Source organism: Cryptomeria japonica, chromosome 10, assembly GCF_030272615.1.
Source record: "Cryptomeria japonica chromosome 10, Sugi_1.0, whole genome shotgun sequence".
Lineage (NCBI taxonomy): Eukaryota > Viridiplantae > Streptophyta > Pinopsida > Cupressales > Cupressaceae > Cryptomeria > Cryptomeria japonica.
This window is the reverse complement of record NC_081414.1, coordinates 820,590,083-820,610,212: the sequence shown is the minus strand read 5'-3', so window position 1 is coordinate 820,610,212 and position 20,130 is coordinate 820,590,083.

Sequence of the window (20,130 nt, the reverse complement as noted above, 5' to 3'; positions counted from 1 at the left end):
ATCATCTAATTTAAAAAATTAAAAAAAAAACTACTTTGGTAGGGTTCCATAATATTTTCCTGCAAACTCTACCCAATTTTTTTTATTGTCATTGACACAACACAATTTATGCAAATCTTGACAAAAGTCACCTGCCACGTTTTCAGATTTTGGTTTCTGAATTCTATGGGCAACCAGAGCATTTTTGTTCTATTTTATTTTATTCAAAAATAATTTGGTTTCTTCCTCAGGATATGTTATTAAGATAGGTGAGGGGGATACAAAATTTTCTAACACCCTATTGGAATGAAAGTGTATCTTAATTAAACTTTTTGAATATGTGGGATACCTTCACACTTCATTATTGTAGACATGTTGAACATGCTCATTGTTAGGGTTCAGTACAAATTGGGTGGTTGTTTGATGTGCTTGTGGGGGTTGTGAATAAGGCCTTTGTGGTCCTTGTCAAGATTGTTACCATGGTTGATTAGGAGGTTGTCATTTCTAGCTTGATACAAATTGATAGTATAGTTGGAAATTATTTTTCTATGGTTGTGATAGTAGTTTCCATCCTTATTGATATGGCCATGCTTTTGGAGAGGGGGAGAGGGATACACTTGAGTAACCCAATAAGGATTAAATATTGATGATCAGTAGACATATTGCATGGCATTGAAGCCTTTGTTGTAAAGGTCTTCTTTGAGAAACAAAGTGAATCTGATTCTCATGTTCTTAACTCTTAGAAAGAACTACTTGTGTGTAGTCACCATCCTTATCCTTGATGTTGGAAATCCTTGTTTTGTTGTATGGATAGTGACCATGAGGGTGCTTCTTTCTATGTGTGGCACAATAGAAGTCCAAATGTCTAATCTCAACTTTTGTTATTGCTCATATAGCTTTTACCGCTTGGTAGGTGGATGCTTGTTATTCCTTGGCCTTTGTAGTCATTCATATGAGTTGTGTTGTTCTTACACAACTCACATATCTTAAATTATCCAAATATTAAAACATTATTAGTTTATTTATAAGTTCAAACTATCTTAAATTTGTAGATTAAACTTTTTCTCAATTATGTTTTGGCATCATATTGTTTTATCTTTGAACAAGCTAATGTCGATATGACATATATGATCAGATTTGATGTATTTGTGTATGATTAAATGTAAGATTATGGGCAACCAGGATTCACAATCGGAAAAAGGTAGGGTTTCTCAACTATATTGTCACAGTGAGTTATCATATTACTTACAGATTGAAATGTTTTTTTATGTTTTCTTTTCTTTTTATTCCTTTCTTGTGTCCATTTTAAAGATTTATTGACATTCATGTGGGAGGCATTACATTTTTCATAAGATCCTGAAAGGAACTCAAGCAGAGAAAGTTGTTGAATACTAAAGAAAACTTTAGTATTACATAGATAAAATAAACGGGGCTTGCTCAAAGAAAATACTAGGGTATGTGATCGAAAAGACTCTCATACAAGATTTGTGAGCCTCCTATTTGTGGTGGTTAAAAATTGACTGGTTATTCTGACATTCTAAGCATACAAACAAGATAAGTTGAAAATTTTTATTAATAAAACTAAATTAATACCACTTTATTTCCTCGTGCAAAGGGATCCTTGATCTCTCTCTTGTAAATAATAAATGTTGTAGGAAAATGCTAGAAGCTCCTACTACCTGTATCAAGATGCTTAAATGATGATTTAAAAAAACCTGATTTTTTTTTGCCATCAAGCTGCCTTAATTAAATCCTCTAATGAATAGCTACCGAGTACTATTTTTCATATGAGAACACTATATATCACATTGATTTTAGCCATATTATTAGTGGTTTTGGTTACGTTTTGGTTTCAAACAAGTGGCTACTATTTTATTTTGTACAATTGTGAGTTATTATATATTATTATATATATTGAAATGGGCAATACATCTAAGTGTGTCGCATTTGAGATTCTCTCTGACTATGACCCTCTGAACCCTCATTACATGCTTCAATTGCATCTCTAGAATCGCAAGCTCGAAATCGGACAGTTGCTAGTATGTCAAATTGTATTTTCTTGTTTTGATTGTTATATTTCTTATTCTAATGTTTGTAGTCTATGTTCAATTTAGCATGACTTCTTATTTTGGAGTTTTTACTTATTTAAATTTTGGTTGAAATTGAATTCTGAGATGCTTAAAAATAGTGAACGTGCTTTTATCATCATCAGGTACCTTATAAAAATATAGCCTCTATAGTTATTACCGATTTGATTTCCACTCATAGTGTTGTATGAGAAGTACATTACCTTGTAGTTGTATGCAGTTCATCCTAACACCATGCGCACATTATTTTCCCTGCCCTTTGAACCCTCATTACATGCTTCAATTGCATCCCTGGAATTGCAAGCTCGAAATCAGACATTTGCTAGTATGTTGAATTGTATTTTCTTCTGTTGATTGTTATATTTCTTATTCTAATGTTTGTAGTCTGTGTTCATTTTAGCTTGACTTCTTATTCTAGACTTTTTACTTATTTAAATTTTAGTTGAAACTAAATGTTGGGGTGCTTAAAAATAGTGAAGGTGCTTTTATCATCATCAAGATCCTTATAAAAATATACCCTATAGTTATTGTTGATTTGATTTTCAGTCATAGTGTTGTATGAGAAGTACATTACCTTGTAGTTGCATCCAGTTCATCCTAACATCATGCACACATTATTTGACTCTCTTCAATTGATAAGAGCTTAATCAACAAATTAGGATACATGTGTTAGGAGTCATAAGGATTGTCTCTTTGCCTTAATGGGAGTATATTGTGATTCTGTATAGACCTAAATGCATGCCACAAAAATACTGACTATGGAGATTGAGGGCATGTATGCAGTTACAAGTAAATTTAGTTGCAAGAAATCCAATCAGAGATTGTTGTTTTGTCATTCCAAAACAGAAACATAAATGCCCTGGAAGTCTTTAGAAAATGGGAAAGCATTCGGTCAATTCTGACTCAATCCACCCAAGTTTTAGGGTTGTGGACATTTACCTCATCTAATTTTCTTAGCAATGCCCTTATTGTGGAAATCATATTTGGGGGTAGTATGTAAAACACAAATAGAGACTTTGATCTTAACACAAACCATGAACTGTTTGATAATGTAGCTCATGAAATATTGATCCAAAGGTAAAGTATATGGCTCATTTGACCAATTTGTTTCATGAAAATTGTTAATAGTAATAGCTTTATTACAAAGAATAGACTAGTTATGTGAAATGTTTGACAAATGTGAAACTCTCTTTATAGGTTGTTAAAATTTACTAGGTAGAAACCCTTTAAATGGCATTCTCATGGCTCATTTGACCAAATTGCTTGATGAAATTTTTTAATAGCAGTAGCTTTAAAGTTTAAAACGGAGCATAGACAAGTTATGTGAAATATTTAGCAAGATGTGAAGCTCTCTATGTAGGTTGTTAAAATTACCAGGTAGAAACCCTTTAAATGCATTCTCATGGCTCATTTGACCAAATTGCTTGATGAAATCTGTTAATAGCAGTAGCTTTAAAACAAAGCATAGACAAGTTATGTGAAATGTTTAGCAAAATGTGAAGCTCTCTTTGTAGGTTGTTAAAATTTACTAGCTAGAAACCCTTTAAATGCATTGTCATAGCTTTAATTTCTACTCAAGTAACTTAACAATCTCATTTGAATCAAACTGCTATTTGAATCCAGTACCATTACTAAAGTGTATATACTAAAAGCTTTCTATTGTTGTTGAACTATCGTTGCCACTGATTGGATTAATGTTGTTAAAGCTTTCTATTGTTGTTGAACTACCATTGCTACTGATTGGATTAATGTTAGTAAACGTACATGTCACCCTTTTTACAAAATTATTTGCAAATGCATTCATTGCAACCATGCATTAATTTTATTGCATTGAAACAACATTCTCTCAACTAAAAATATCTAGTAGTAACTTGTAATTGCTATGAAGAATTTAGTATCTTTGGACTAGATGATGTTCAATTACCATAATATGAAATTCACCTTGAGTCATACTTTATTGCTTTTTACTTTATCTTGATAACAAATGTGGATATAATCCAAGGTCTATTATCCCTGCTAATAGAGGCAAAAAGGCTGAAAAATGTCTCTCAAAAAGGATGAAAATGTCTCTCAATGGATCTGATTTGGTAATGTTTTTATTTTGACAAAAAAAAGGTTGTTGGAACATCCAGAGCAAGGGAAAGATATTAGGGTCCAGATCTTGAGATATTGGATACCCTTGGAAATAACTTTCAAATACCAAGACATGTCATCGTTTAAAATATCATAAACAAACAAATATTGTAGACTACTCCAATTCCAATGTACGTGAAGAAATTTTAATTTTAATTTGCACATACATTGCACATTGTAGTTAATTATGAAATATATTGAGCTTTCATTGCACATATGTTGTAGCTTGCACTTAATTATGAAATATATTGAGCTTTTATTTGTACATAAGTAACAATTCACTCATTTTTGTCTCCACAAGCTTTAAATGTTTTAGGGATCACATGTTTTTTTTGCTTTCATAGCCCTCTTTAGAGAATACTTGAGAAGGGATTCATACAAGAAATTGTATGTTACAACCAAAGCACTAGAAGAGTCTCTTTCAAAATGCAGGGTGAAAGAGAGTAAAACAATTCAAGCTTTGCAACAAAACAAGGTTGAATACCCAAATAAGATAAAGCACATGAAGCAATTCCTAAATTTTATTTTTCATGAAATAAGAGGTAGGTATAAAGGCTATATGAATGCACTGTTTTTTTTCTTTTTCTCTTCTTAACAAAGATTCTAATCTTATAGACTAAAGATTAATTTTGTACTGTCTTTTAATGTTATTGTTTTAAAGAAATTCTTATTTTTAGTGTATAATAGATACTTATATGAGGACAAAAAAATGAGTTAGCTTAAATTAGCTGCAATTTTGTGAGAATGTTCAAGAAACCTTGACATTGTAATTCTCCTCATCCTTACAAACAAAGGCTTAAAGTGTTTTTTGGTGTGGATTTAATGCTTTTTGACTTTCCAAACCCTTTGCAGAGCTATGCGATGTACACAAACTAGTCTTTCTCAAATGCTGAAGCTTTCTAGAAAACTATGGAAGGCCAACACATCTCAGAAGTACTCAATTCAAGATATAATTGTGGTAGCAAACTAGATTCCTCTTGTAGTATTCAATGCTGCAATTTTGAACTGTAGTTGGTTCTCTTGCAGAAATACTTTTTTATTCCTCTAGGTAAAATATTGAATATCTAATAATAAAAAAATTGTAACATAATTCAATTCCTCTTGTAGTGTTAGGTGATGCAATGTCGAAGTATGTTGCGTATTGCTTGTGTATGTTCGCCATGGAATTTATTATGTGTTGCATTGATGTTTTGTCATTGATGTCAACACTAGCTGGTTTGGATGTTTTACTAGCACCCTTCTAGTCCCGGTAGGATGTGTGGTTTCTAGTTGGATTGGATCCAGCATGATCCGGTATGCTCTGATATGATTTGGTTATGGAATTGGATTATTCATGCTACTCATAGTCATATTCAGTCAGTTGGTTTTGATCTGGAGATTAGATGCTATCTTGTTTGCTTGGAAGCTTGGTTTGTTGTTCCAACGAGGGTTTCACCGACAGAGCTTTGATGAAGATATTTGATGATATGCATAAGTGGTGTTGGTGCGGCTTTTGATGGAGTTTTAGGATGCTGATGGTGATCATGTTTGAGACTTGGCGGATTGGGATCATTGCTTTAGTGTGTGGACCTAATTTGGGTCCCGGTTGATCTAGGTTATGGATCGACTTAATGTAACGTGTGGATTGGACCTCTCGATGTGTTTTTGAGATGTCTTATGAGTTGGATATTATTTGTTTGGTCTAAGGCCAACATGTTTTGTAATTATGTAATTGTTTTATTGTCTGGTGGTCGACCTGATTGGTTATGGTTGAGGGTTTGTATATATATGTTGAAGATCTCATTGTAGATCAACATGGTATGGGATATGGATATGTAATGTGCGAATAATGTAATATCATTCAGGCAGAGGATTTTTTCGATCATTGGAGATCAATTTGGGTTTATGTAAGAGGATATAGTCCTCCAGTGTTGAGCTTAACTAGAACTGTACTCAAGCATAGGAGATGTTATCTTTGCAGTTCATTCATTCTTCTGGATTGTAGTCTAGATTTCTATGTAGTCAACGAGACTCCTTTTGTGATGAACAGTGCACTCTAGGTTGTTGGCCTTCCTGCAAGTGCAGGTCCCATCAATTGTAATTCACATACTTACTGCAAAAGTATTATCTGACTGTGGGTAGGCTTCCCAACATGTTTTTCCCTTTACCGGGTTTTCCACGTATAAATATTGGTGTCATGTGGATGGTATTTATTCTCTGATAATTGATTATGTTTAATTGGTTTATTTGCTATTCCAGTATTTGGTTTAAGCATTCTGGTATTAATGTTTTGGGTTCCGGTATTAATGTTTTAATTGCTTAATGTTCTGGTAATCTCAGACAACTGATTCACCCCCCCCCCTCTCAGTTGTCTTCCAGTTATTTGAAATATCTAACAATTGGTATCAGAGCACTGGTCCTCTCTGCAGAAAGCTTAACCGCTTAAGGAAGATCCTATGGCGACTAATAGTTCAAGTTCATCTAGAGCTATCTTTCAGAGAGATATTCTTAGGCTTGATGGAACAAATTACACAATATGGAAGATTCAGATGGAGACTCATCTGAGATGTCTTGATAAGGATATTTGGGAGATCACATAGAATGGTGTTACACCTTATAATCCGACATCTGGCAATCCTCCTCTGGCAAACTTGGATAAGGAGGTTGAGAATGATTGTAGAGCAAGAGAAGCCCTCTTGTGTGCACTTTCTGATCAACAAATAATAGGATTAACTAACAAATCATCTTCAAAGGTTATATGGGATAAGTTGGAGACTCTTAATGAAGGTGACCCTACTGTGAAGATTGCTAAACTTGATGGTTACCGGGTGAGATATGAAAACTTGAAGATGGAAGAAGATGAAAGGATTTCTACATTCATGGAAAGGGTAAATGAGATTGTTATGGGAATTCAATGTTGTGGTGGAACTCTGAGTGAAGATGAAATTGTTTCAAAAGTTCTGAGAGCCCTACCACTGGCTTACAAGATGAAGGCTACTCCAATTAATGAATTGAGAGCAATGGGTAATACTTATGTCAACAAAGATACCTTGGTTGGGAAATTATCTGCTTTTGAGCTTGAAGAATTTGGACCTTCTGGAGCTATGAAGTCTGAACCTTCTTTTCATGCATCTGCATCATCAACCGATAAGCAAGATTGGAAATATTTATATGCAAAGGAATTGGATGAAATGAAGAGAGAAGATGATGAGTTTGAGCAACTTGAAGCACTATTTGCTAGAAGAGTACCTAAAGGACTAGTAGGAAGTAAGTATGAAGGAAAAGCACCTTTTAAATGTTTTGTATGTAATAAGATTGGTCATTTTGCATCTAGATGTCCTGGAAGGAATTCAAGATTTGAAGAAAGAGTTAGAAGATCTTGTAAGCCTAACCCTAGATATCAGAACAAGTATAAGTACAAGAAAAACAGAGATAAATCATGCTACATAGCGGATGAGGAAGGTGTGACTAACTCTAATGATGAATTGGCAGAAGACTTTGCTAGTGGTTCCGGCGATGGAAAGGAATGGTTGTTCCTGGCTATCAAGGAAGATGTTCCGACACTGGAAGAGAATGTACCTAAAGAAAAGGCAAGGCTGAAATTGAAGACAAGGATGAATGGGTAATTGACAGTGGATGTTCACATCATATGACTGGAGATAAAAGAAAGTTTCTATCTTTGCAAGAATTTGATGGCGGTCTGGTTAGATTTGGAGATGACAAAGCATGTATGATCAAAGGAAAATAAACTATATCATTGAATGGTAAGCACAATACTGATAATTTTTATTTTTTTGAAGGTTTGAAGCATAATCTTTTGAGTGTAGGACAATTGGTGGATAAGGGATTTCAATTACAGTTCAAGGATGGAAAATGCAAAATCATTAACAAATCTGGTTTGGAGATTGCAACCAGTACACAGATAAAAGGTAATACATTTTATTTAAATTTCAGTGAGAATGCATGTTTGATTGCACAAATTGATGAGAGTTGGCTATGTCATAAGAGGTTGCATTGTAAAGATTAGTCCAACTAAGGCAGTTAGAGATATACCTAAGATTATGAAGCCCTATAATCCGGTATGTAAAGAATGTCAAATGGGAAAACAGGTCAGAACCTATTTTAGGAGTATACAAGATAAATCTAATGATGTTCTTGATCTTATTCATACTGAATTGTGTGGCCCTATTAGAGTGAAAAGTTTTCAGGGTGATAGATATTTCATGCTAATCATTGATGATTATATTAGAACGATGTGGGTTACTTTTCTAAGGGAGAAATCAAAGGCTTTTGAAAAGTTTAAAATCTTTAAGGCTCAAGTGGAAACTGAGATAGGATTGAAGATTAAATGTTTGAGGTCACATCATGGTGGAGAATTCACATTGGGTGAGTTTAATAACTTTTGTGAGAAGCATGGTATAAGGAGCCAATTTTCTGCTCCCTGGACACCTCAGCAAAATGGAGTTGTGGAAAGGAAGAACAAAACTATCTTGGATGTTGCTAGAACAATGATGATGGAAGCTAGTCTACCTCATATCTAGTGGAGAGAAGCAGTGAGCACAATTGTTTGTACATTCAACATAGTACATATCAAAGGAGAAACCGGTAAGACACCTTATGAATTATGGTTTGGCAATACACCTACAGTTAAGTATTTCAGAATCTTTGGTAATAAATGTTATATCAGGAGATGATATCATTGGCAAATTTTATCCTAGATGTGATGAAGGCATATTTCTTGGTTATTCTAATGAAAGCAAGGCATATAGATGTTATAACAAGAGATTGCAGAGAATTGTGGAGAGTGCTAATGTCAAGGTGGATGAGCTGAATAGAGGTCAAATCAAATTTTATGAGAAGGAACCGGCGGTGGAAATGATTATATCTAAACCGGTAGCACCTTTACCATAACAGAGTGTTGAACCAATTACTCCGGCAGTATCAAAAAATTCAACAGTAACTGAAGAACCGAGAAGAGGAATAAAGAGTCAAAAGACTCCTAGGTATGTGAGATCGAATCATTCAGAAGATCAGATCATTAGGGATAAGAACAATGGAGTGATGACAAGAAGAAGACTGACAACTAATGAGGTATGTTTAATTTCTCAAGTTGAACCAGTATCAGTAATTGAAACATGTAAAGATGAATGTTGGTTGAAAGCTATGGAAGAAGAATTAGATCAGATTGAGAAGAATAACACATGGATTTTAGTTCCCCGGCCTAAAAATAAGAATGTTATTGGAACTAAATGGGTTTTTAGGAATAAATTGAATGAAGATGGTCAAGTTGTGAGGAACAAGGCTAGATTGGTTTGTAAAGGATATTCTCAAAAGGAAGGAATTGATTATGGTGAGACTTTTACACCTGTAGCTAGGATTGAAGTTGTAAGATTATTTCTTGCCTATATTGCCCATAAGAACTGCAAGGTTTATCATATGGATGTCAAGTGTGCATTTTTGAATGGGGATCTTGATGAGGAAGTTTATATTAAGCAACCTGATGGTTTTTCACTTTCAGATGATACAGACATGGTTTGAAGGTTAAGGAAACCTTTATATAGATTGAAATAGGCACCTAGAGCTTGGTATGCAAGGTTGGATAAATATCTTTTGAAGCTTGGTTTTACTAAGGGTAATGCTGACAGTAATTTATATTATAAGATCACTGATGATGATATACTGATTATTTGTTGATGACATTATTTTTGGAGGTGAAGATAAGTTGTGCATGGAATTTTCTAATAATATGGAGAATGGATTTGAAATGTTTATGATTGGGGAAATAAAAAATTTCTTAGGTTTGCAAATTACTCAGACTGGTAAAGGTATTTTCATCTGCCAAACTAAGTATGCTAGGGAATTGTTGAAGAAATTTGGTATGGGAGACTCTAAACCGGTAAGTACTCCTATGGTTACAAGTAAAAAATTGACAAGGAAAGATGTTTTTGCACCAGTGAACCCTACAAGATACAAATCTATGATTGGAGGTCCATTTTATTTGACTCAGACTAGGCCTGACATAATGAATGTTGTTTGTACTGCATCTAGATTTCAGAGTGAGCCTAGAGAAAATCGTGAGAGTGGTGAAAAAAAATTAGATACTTGCAAGGTACATCAGAATATGGTTTGCGGTACCCTAAGGATGATGACTTTACTTTATGTGCATATATAGATGTTGATTGGGCTAGAGATGTTGATGATCAGAAAAGTACTTCCGGTGGAGCTTTCTTTCTTGGAAAGAAGTTGGTGTCATGGATCAACAAGAAACAGTCATGTACTTGTTTATCTACTGTTGAAGTTGAGTATGTTGTTGTTGCTACTAATTGTACACAGGTTCTATGGATGAAGCGAATGTTGAAGGATATCAAAGTGCATTGCACTAGACCAGTAGTTATTAACTGTGATAACTTTGATGCTATTGACATATCAAAAAATTCAATATTTCACTCTAAGACTAAACACATATCTATCAAGTATAAATATTTGAAGGAGAAGGTGGAATAAAATGAAGTTAGACTGGTTTATGTGAACACTAAAGAGAAGATTGCAGATACTTTCACTCAAACTTTGCCTAAAGAATCATTTGAGTACCTAAGAGATAGGTTAGGGGTTTTTGCCCCTCCGACAAAGAACTAATTGATGTTATTTGACATTAGTCTGGTATGTATTATCACAAATATCATTCATTCTGGCATTGATGTGGGGATGCTACTACTCAGGGGGAGTAGCTAGCCTTGTGTTTCAGTGGTTTTTTGTTTTTGCTTTGATATTTTTGTTAGATTTATGGCATTGATGTCAAAGGGGGAGAGATATTGATGTGAAAAACTTAAGGAGTTGTATACCTTAGGGAGAGAGATATATGTGTAAAACAAAGCTTTACAAAGATATCATTCACAAGGGGAGTTTGGTCTTTGTTTCATAACTTCATTTCTATATCTTTATGTGGGAGATTGTTGGTTGTCTTCCATTGGGGGAGACTTGTTTGGCATTTCTTGGTACTTATATGTTTTTCACATCTAGTGTTGCCATCAAAGCCAAAGCGGGAGATTGTTGGCCATTTGGAGGAATTTATTATGTGTTGCATTGATGTTTTGTCATTGATGTCAACACTAGCTGGTTTGGATGCTTTACCGGCACCCTTATGGTCCCGGTAGGATGTGTGGTTTCTAGTTGGATTAGATCCGGTATGATCCGGTAATTCTCTGGTATGATTTGGTTATGGAATTGGATTATTCATGCTACTCATGTTCATATTTAGTCAGTTGGTTTTGATTTGGTGATCGGATGCTATCTTGTTTTCTTGGAAGCTTGGTTTGTGGTTCCGACGAGGGTTTCACCAGTAGAGCTTTGATGAAGATCTTTGATGATATGCATAAGTGGTGTTGGTGCAACTTCTGGTGGAGTTTCAAGATGCTGATGGTGATCATGTTCGAGACTTGGCGGATTGGGATTATTGCTTTAGCGTGTGGACCTAATTTGGGTCCTGGTTGATCTAGGTTATGGACCGACTTAATGTAATGTGTGGATTGGACCTTTCGATGTGTTTTCGAGATGTCTTATGGGTTGGATTTTTTTTTTTGGTCTAAGGCCGACATGTTTTGTAATTATGTAATTGGTTTATTGTCTGGTGGCTGACCTGATTGGTTATGGTCGAGGGTTTGTATATATATGTTGAAGATCTCATTGTAGATCATCATGGTATGGGATATGGATATGTAATGTGCGAATAATGTAATATCATTCAGGCAGAGGATTTTTTCGATCATTGGAGATTGAGTTAGGTTTATGTAAGAGGATGTAGTCCTCCGGTATTGAGCTTAACCAAAACTGTACTCAGGCATAGGAGATGCTATCTTTGCAATTCATTCATTCTTCCAGATTGTAGTCTAGATTTCTATGTAGTCAGTGAGACTCCTTTTGTGATGAGTAGTGCACTCTAGGTTGTTGGCCTTCCTGCAAGTGTAGGCCCCTCAATTGTAATTCACATACTTACTGCAGAAGTATTATCTGACTGTCGGTAGGCCCACCATGTTTTTTCCCTTTACCGAGTTTTCCACATATAAATCTTGGTGTCATATGGATGGTATTTATTCTCTTATTATTGTTTATGCTTAATTGGTTTATCTGCTATTCTGGTATTTGGTTTAAGCATTCCAGTATTAATGTTTTGGGTTCCAGTATTAAAGTTTTAATTGCTTAATGTTCTGGTTATTTGAGACAACTGATTCACCCTCCCCCCCCCCCCCCTCTCAGTTGTCTTCCAGTTATTTGAACTGTCTAGCAGTGTACCCTTTGAATTGTTCATTGGAAGAGTTTGTCTAAGTGTTTATTATAATATTTAGAACTAACATGTACTCATTCTCTTTAGAATTGAGAAAAAGGATAGAAGATGTCTATAGTTCACGAGGTCAAAGATGGCTTCCAGAATAGCAGACCCTGTCACACTATTTTTTTGAATCGATGTTCTTATTGGTGTTTAATTTGGTCATCAATTCGTCTTTTTCTCCACTTTGAACAAGTCTTGAAGCTGCTAATACAATTTTTGTGTAAGCTAGTTGTCATTGCAAGGTTGACCCCACTCTAAAAAGATGTGTTTTTATGATTCAACTCCCGGAGCTGTGCAAATTTGTCTCATGTTTTTACTTTATCTGTCACTTGACTAGTAACACAAGAAGTGTTCTATCCTCAAAGCTTGACAGTAACTTGTGGGTTAAATCTTTTTATGTTGTGATCATTTTTCTCTATGGCAGTGTTATACTGATTTGATGTACAAGAACTATCTGTTTGCAATTGCAATAAATATGTGGTGTTATGAATTTACTCACAATGTTGATGTCTCAATGGGTTATTGTAGACTTTTGCAAGATTTACTGAGCTTATTGAGAAACGAGGTGAAGCATATGACAATTTTAATGTAAAAGTATTACTATAAAGTATATTCCCATGCTTTCAAAGTGTTTGTGTTTCATAATTTAAAAAATATATTTGGTTTAAGTCCTAATATTTACATTGGCAATCCAAGATGAAGACTGTTTGAAATGAGTGGTTTTTTTATTGCAAAAATTGCAACAAAATTCAATTCTATCGACGTGTCTAATCTGACTCCCACAACAACGATACATCTACTCGGGTATTTCATCTAATTATCTTGTGCAACCAAACACATTAAATTGTGGTCTTAATTTTACGTTTTGGCCTTCACTCATTTTCAATTGTTTACGTCTCTCCAGGTCACAAAATCTAACGTTCAACAGTTGAGGAGACTTGAAACTTTTTTAAGATGGTCTAGAAATCAAACTATGGGTACCAACCAACAAAAAGAAAAGAACACAATTAATTTTTATTTTGAACTTTCAAAATTATTGCTCTTAGAGACAAAATGCTTTCAGCAGGTTCAATAGTTAAAAGTGCACAAACATTTCAACAATCAATTGTAACAAGTGTTAGCAATATTTTATTTTACATCATGTTGGGTCAAAATCATCCTATTTTATTTTAAAGATGAAAGAAACATTAAACATTTCTCCATTGTTATTGTCTTATCGATACAATAATCCATTTTCCCAAACTTTGCCAGCAACAACTTGAAGATTACCAACCTATCAGCGGTTCGTTGCACACAAAAATCGTGCAACTACTAGTTTTAGAATTGATTTAGATTATATAATTATATTTTTTTTATATTTATAATTTTGATACTATGTTGACTGGCTTTTCAATTTTAGATTGTATTTTATAATTTTAGAATTGATTTAGATTATATAATTGAATTTTTTTTATTTTAGAATTTTAGAATGGTTTTAGATTTATAATTTTGATGGTCTATTGACCGGCTTTTCAATTTTAGATTGTATTTTATAATTTTAGAATTGATTTAGATTATATAATTGATTTTTTTAAATTTTTTATTAACTTATATATGTGAGGTTTTTTAATTATTAATGGATGGTAAAGATTTGTTGAAGTGTTTGAATCATATATTATTTTTTCGATAATATTTGTCATAGAAATATAATTTTTTGGAATATTTTTACTCTTAAATATAAAATTAATTTAAATATTTTAAACATTGAACTGGAAATTTATTTTTTTATTGTAATAGTAAATTTAAGATTTTGTCAAGTGGGGTGTGTTCACGTAGTTGACTGACTTGGGTTTCATGATTGAGATCAAGATTTAAATATCTTCAAAGACACCTTAACATTAAATAATGTGTTAGATGAAGGCAAAAGTATAGAATTTTGTCACACTTTTGACCAACTTGTTTGTACAAGTGAATAGTTAGTTTTTGGCCTTGTTTTGAAAACTAATGTTTGGCTACCTTGGGGAATTTCAACATACAATACCATGTTCTGCAAACCAGCCCAAATTAATATGATAAACTATTGCTCAGGAACATCAAGTTGGTCTAGAGAGAACTAGGTTGGTTGGTCCAACATGTGGGCATAAGACCTATGCATGCACACTTGTCAAGAGCATTTGATTGGTGCTCACATTATCACCAAATCTAATTTTCATTTGGATTCGACTTTTCATTGAGTACACTTAAATAATTGAGAAGGTGGCAACTACATTTACGGTTTAACATCATGACTCAATTACTAAAGTGGCACTTGAAATTATTTAATTTGTCTAAAAATCATACTCTCTTTAATTTTAAATATATAGAATTTTTATGCAAACAATAAATGGCTAATGTCTTTCATCATATCATAAAAATAATGAAAAATGAATGAGTTCTCATGAAAGAATACAATGCTCAGTTGGTTTCAAATGCCAACATTTAGTGAAAACTCCTTTTTGAGCACATAAATTTTACTTCTAAATAATAGCATAGAACTGATAAGTCGCACAATTTAAGGAAATTTATATATTGCATCTTGATATTTTTGGCATATAATAGAAACAAAGACATCATAGAATATGAGTTCATACAAATTATGAGTTCTAGTATCAGTTTTTACTGATATTTATGCTATGGAAATGCCAACATTTAAATAAATGGGAATTACAAAGAAAAGGTATAAAAAGAGTGTTACATAAACCACCCACTATTGTACTATTGTAGGTTCAAGGTTAGGACAAAAAAAAATTGATCACCATTCCAGATCTAGGTTTTAAGATTTTATGCCTTTCTTGGTGCAAATAACTCCCAACTTGCACCAACTACTTCTTGCCACTTGTCATATGGCAGCTGATAATGTCCTCAATTTTTTGTAGTATTGTAAAGTAGACACATTAAACAAAGTAAGCTAACAATTACAAACTAGTGGATATTCAATTAGGAGATGGTTATCACAATGCTTAGAGAGCTTCATTACACACTTTAGTGGGAGCTTGTGGTGGTGATGTGGATTCACCATTGGATGGTGGATGATCTTCTTCAATGTTTGTCGGTGTCTTGGATGGACTCTTGTATTCCATTTTATATGTAGTGATGGTTTGTTGGCATCTTGGGTTTCATTGAAAAGAGATTATTATCTTCATATGTTTGGAGATGTTGTTTTTAGTTTAGAGTATGAATTATATTATGTTATGGTGTACACTTTATTTTCAGATGAGAGTGTTGGCATGATGCAGGTTCTCTTGACACCATGACATGTTCTTTATGATATATCATGATGCCATGATCTATTTTCTAGAAATTTGATAGTGGTCTTGTTTGTTCTCTTTGGTTTTGAGTTTTAATCTTATGCTTGGAGCTTCCTGATTTTGTAGGGTTGAATTAAAAGTTGGCATGGAATGATTGGTGGATGCTCATGGAGATTAAGAGACTTGAGTGAGGCTAGAACATCTCTTGTTTATGTGATCATATATTGTGATAGTTACTCTTTAGTGTAGATTTTAATAAAAAAATGAGGAGCCTACACCTCGTTATGGATGCGAATCCATTATGGACTTGAGTAAAAGATTGCCCTTTATTATAAGCTTTTAATGATTGGTGTTGTGTGCACATGACGATCTTGAATCCCACTCTTGGTCTTCTTAGCAGGTGAATAATCTGAGAGGTATTTCTCACTTGAATATAAGATGCATTCTTATTTTATATCTTGTCTTCTTATATAAGTTGTCTTGAATATAGATATTCTAAGGACTTGTTAAGATGAAGATGCATGGTTTTATGGATTTTTCGTTGTTCTCCTTGTTCTTGTTCTTGGACTATGGATCTAGTTCTGAGGATTTATTTCAAGAGGTACATGAATTGGTTTGTGGCTTTTGAAATATTATTTGTATTGTGGGAATGAATGGTTTGTTTGATCTACCTTTAGTATGAGAGGTTTACATCTATTGCTTCTATATTTTCATTATTCTTTGAATGTCAGATATTGATATCCTTTCAATTTGGGAATGGTGAAGATCTTACTTTACACTTTCTTGGTACATGTTAGTGCGGAACAAAGATATGGTTTGATTTGCAGGTTCTCTCTTTGGTCTTGTTCTTCTTCCTGGATGTTTGTATTCATATGGTTGATTTTGAAGAACTTTGGAGAGCTACAGGGACTAGTGGTGAGAGAGGTATTACAACATATTTGTTTGCAAGATTTGAAGATCAATTTATGTTTCTTTGACACTATGTGATCATGGAGGAATTAGCCACATCCTCTATGTGAAGTACTATAGATAGACTTAATATGCTTTGATCTATTTTTAGATTTGACATTACTCATGTAGTGGGAGTTTTTGGACATATATTTGGTTATCCTCTTTGATATATTAGTTTGCTAATTACTGATGTGATGACGACTTTTCTCATTTCATTGGATTAGGATCTACGAGTTATGCAATTTGTAGGTGTGTACAACTTATTGATTATAGTGGGATGACTCGAATATGGATTGTCTATATCCGCAAGATTTTCCAATGTTATTGTAGACTTTGTTAGTTGGCTTTATCTTTGGTCATTTGTGCATTGTTATGTTGCATTGAGGTAGAAGAATGGATATACAGACTTGATTACAGTTTTGAGTTGGCATGTTGATGGCATGAATTTTTATCTTTTGGTGGTATACCTTGGTTTGAGGTATGACTAGCTTGGATGTATTACAATTTGTTATGGTTTTTATTCGAAGTGCTATGAGTAAGGAAGCTATTAAGAGCCTTTGTTATCATTTAAATTTGATGCTTGTGTTCATATATAGATTGGTGCAAGACTCAATGACATTTGGTATGCTTCACCTTGGCATGTTCCTTTTCTTCCATAGGTGGCATGTTGGAGGATTTGAGGAGTTCTTGCTTGATGGTGGTTACCTTGGTTGCTATTGTAGGCATCTTGTTGGAACACATGAGCATGTTAAAGAATCAAGTGGCACATTTGTGGCTAAGGGATGGTTTTCCTTTGTTTGTGATTCCCATGGGTGTATTTATAATGTATGATGTCAAGTGGGAGAATGTTAGGATTAAGGTTCCATCAACCTTATAAATCCTATGTAATTAATTACTATTAATATATTTATAAGTTATTCATAAGGGGTGGGAGTTTCATTAATGGAAGTAAAAATATTTTATTGGACCAGTAATTATTATTTACTAGCAATGGTAAGTTAATTATTTACTAGCAGAGGTTACTATTCACATTTACCATGAGGTTGACCACAAGTAAATATGGGGTGCCTATAATATATTATTAGTTTATGGCATGTGCAAGAGTATCTATTATTCTTGGTGTCTTACAATCGTAAGAGTATATATTAATATTAGATGGTACATGTTATGAAAGTTTATGATAGCTTATGACAACATGGCAAAATCATCTTGTGATAGTTGTCATAAAGTTGTAAGTGCAATGATGGTGCTATTTTTGAACTTGCAAGAGGCAATCTCAATGGTGGTTCTGATGGATTTTTACCATAGTTTTTTTGAACCTTGTTTTGGCCCATGTTAATGTTCTATAGTGGTAATTTGGACCTCCATAAACCTATATATTGAGGGCTTGAGATGAAGACATTATGGGAGCTCATTTTTGTACACAAGTGTTGTTGGATTGAAGGTTGAAGAGGGGAAGGAAGAAAGGATTGTATGCAATCTCTATTTCATGAAGATAATACAATGATTGGCCTCTCTTCTTGGTGGAGTTTTTTTTTTGAAAAGGTTTCTCCATATAAATCCTATATTGTTAGATGTTCTTCTTGCGTTGCTGATTTATACTTTGTTATATCTACTATCATATGGTGAAATAATGTTTATTTATGTGATGTTTTATGTTCATCTAAGATATGTTTATTAAGCATGTTAAAATGGTGGTTTTCAACATAACAAAGAAGATGAATATCTAAATGGTTTTTTGTATTAAGGCAACTTAATTTTTAGATTTGCATATAGTCACAGATTTTCATTAGGTCAAGTCTAAGCATTGAATCTCACTAATATATTATTGGATTAAAGATTTCCAATAATTTTCAATAATTTTCTCAACAAATCCTAGATGCAACCCCTAAAGTAAGATTATAGAATTAATTAGATAATGTCCTAATTACTCCAACACTCCATGTTAAGATTAACTTAGGGAGAAGATAAAAAGATAATGATGAATGCAAAGATACAAGCATGAATGGATCTAAAAAACAAAGGCATGATTAGGTACCCATGTAAAAATCAATGCAACTCTCACAAACAAAGAAAAGGAGAAAACCCTGTGGGTCAAAACCCCTCTCTAATAGAGAGAAAAGAAACAACAAGAATGATGATGCATGGATGACTTAATGATACCCCCCAAGGACTACATATATTATGTATATATGATTAGGCATCTCCCAATACATGAAGGCAAGTGAGAGACTACATAGCCTCTCCATAGTATATAATGTACTACATAAATGCCAAGTTCTTGAATCTATATAACATAGTCCAATGTTTACAAACAAAATTTCTCCCCTTGGCAAGAAGATAAACCAAGTACAAATGCAAGATTGTTTCCCATGCTAGATATGAATTTGTAGGAAGTGGAATCCAAATGTATTTCAATGTCTTTGAAAACTGCTCTAATACCATGTTGGAGTTATTTGATTAACCCCACAAGCTTAAGAATCATTTACAAGAACAACACCTATTACATTTGAAGAGAAGAAGTCGTGATTAATGTTATGCAACCTTGAGAGAGAATTGATCCAAATAGGAATCTAATATTGAGAATAACCCATAATGAAATTGGATAAATTGTAATGAATGAATGAATGAATCCTTATAAAAGGACGAGTTAAACCCTAAAGAAAGATTAAATTAACTAGTGCCAAGTGTCACAATCATAATGAATGAGACAACTTAAGCTAGTTAAGGGCCTAATCATATAATTAACTAGATAATGTCCTAATTAATCCAACAAAGAGTACCACAAACCAAAAATTTGGAGGAATTCTTACAACTTAAATAGTATCTATAAAACTCTACACACCATCTTTCATGAACTTAATATATAGGAGATACAAAACTTGAAGTTCCATCAAATGATATTTCAAAAGCTACAAGCTAAAACCACCCAAAAATGGTGCCAAAATTGTCTTCTAATCAAAGATGCCCAATGATGTGTTGACACATCATAGGTTGATCAATAGGTGTAACTCCCTTTCACAACTCTTTTGTGCATCTAACAACCTTTTGAATTTCCTACACGAAGTTTCAATGGCCATAACTTTTGATCTAGTGGGTTGATTGGGCCCACTTTTTTTTAAAAATATCTCTCATAAAGTAGAATTACAAAGAAATATCCTTGTATTTAAAATCAATAAAATAAACCATAAAATATATACTGGCGAGACCTAAATATCTCACTAGCACTAATGCCTATAGTTGCCTACGACTCACTACAAATATAATTCAAAGTAGCAAGTAGGAATTGACATAGAAGAAATCAAATAATGGAGTCCAAAACAAAATCCTCCAAAGAATGTAAAGATTCAATAATTAAGTCAATTGAAATTGAGAGCAAAGTAAAATGTGTAAAATATTAATTCAAAGT